This window comes from Hevea brasiliensis, chromosome 4 (assembly GCF_030052815.1).
Source record: "Hevea brasiliensis isolate MT/VB/25A 57/8 chromosome 4, ASM3005281v1, whole genome shotgun sequence".
In the NCBI taxonomy this organism is placed as follows: Eukaryota; Viridiplantae; Streptophyta; class Magnoliopsida; order Malpighiales; family Euphorbiaceae; genus Hevea; species Hevea brasiliensis.
In genome coordinates this window covers 22237557-22239472 of record NC_079496.1, presented here as the reverse complement: position 1 = coordinate 22239472, position 1916 = coordinate 22237557, and positions in this window count along the sequence as shown.

Here is a 1916-nt window from a genome sequence, read left to right as displayed (position 1 = left end):
CTAAAATCAATTTAGATCGAGGAACTAGAGGTTGATGCAAGAAATTAAAATCAACTTGGGATTTTAAATGCACGAAATTAAAATCAACTTGGATCAAGGAACCAGAGGTTGATGGCGAGAAATTTAAATGCTGAAAATTAAAATCAACTTGGATCAAGAAACCAGAGGTTGATAGCAAGAAATTTAAATGCTAAAAATTAAAATCAACTTGGATCAAGGAACCAGAGGTTGATGACTGGAAATTAAATGCAAGAAATTAAAATCAACTTAGGAATTTAAATGCACGAAATTAAAATCAACTTGGATCAAAGAACCATAGGTTGATGACAAAAAATTTAAATGCTGGAAAATTAAAATCAACTTGGGAATTTAAATGCACGAAATTAAAATCAACTTGGATCAAGAAACCAGAGGTTGATGGCGAGAAATTAAAATGCTGGAAATTTAAAATCAACTTGGATCAAGGAACCAGAGATTGATAGCGAGAAATTAAAATCAACTTGGATCAAGGAACCAGAGATTGATGATAAGAAATTTAAATGCTGGAAATTTGATGACAAGAAATTTAAATGCTGGAAATTTAAAATCAACTTGGATCAAGGAACCAGAGGTTGATGATGAGAAATTTAAATGCTAAAAATTAAAATCAACTTGGATCAAGGAACCAGAGGTTGATAGCGAGAAGTTTAAATGCTAAAAATTAAAATCAACTTGGATCAAAGAACTAGAAGTTGATGACAGAAAATTAAATGCGAGAAATTAAAATCAACTTGGGAATTTAAATGCACGAAATTAAAATCAACTTGGATCAAGGAACTAGAGGCTGATGACAAGAAATTAAAATGCTGGAAATTTAAAATCAACTTGGATCAAGGAACCAGAGGTTGATGACAGGAAATTAAATGCAACAAATTAAAATCAACTTGGGAATTTAAATGCACGAAATTAAAATCAACTTAGATCAAGGAACTAGAGTTTGATGGCGAGAAATTAAAATGCTGGAAATTTAAAATCAACTTGGATCAAGGAACCAGAAGTTGATGACAGGAAATTAAATGCAAGAAATTAAAATCAACTTGGATCAAGAAACCAGAGGTTGATGACAAGAAATTTAAATGCTAAAAATTTAAAATCAACTTGGACCAAGGAACCAGAGGTTGATAGTGAGAAATTAAAATCAACTTGAATCAAGGAACCAGAGGTTGATGGCGAGAAATTTAAATGCTGGAAATTAAAATCAACTTGGATCAAGGAACTAGAGGTTAATAGCGAGAAATTTAATTGCTAAAAATTAAAATCAACTTGGATCAAGGAACTAGAGTTTGATAGCGAGAAGTTTAAATGCTAAAAATTAAAATCAACTTGGATCAAGGAACCAGAGGTTGATGACAGTAAATTAAATGCAAGAAATTAAAATCAACTTAGGAATTTAAATGTACGAAATTAAAATCAACTTGGATTAAGGAACCAGAGGTTGATGACAAGGAATTTAAATACTGAAAATTTAAAATCAACTTGGGAATTTAAATGCACGAAATTAAAATCAACCTGGATCAAGGAACCAGAGGTTGATGGCGAGAATTTAAAATCAACTTGGATCAAGGAACTAGAGGTTGATGACAAGAAATTAAATGCAAGAAATTAAAATGAACTTGGGAATTTAAATGCACGAAATTAAAATTAACTTGGATCAAGGAACCAGAGGTTAATGGTGAGAAATTTAAATGCTAAAAATTAAAATCAACTTGGATCAAGGAACCAGAGGTTGATGACAATAAATTTAAATGCTGGAGATTTAAAATCAACTTGTATTAAGGAACCAAAGGTTGAAAATTAAAATCAACTTGGATCAAGGAACTAGAGGTTGATAGCTAGAATTTAAAATTGTTAGTAGTATGCCCTAGAGCATATCATTT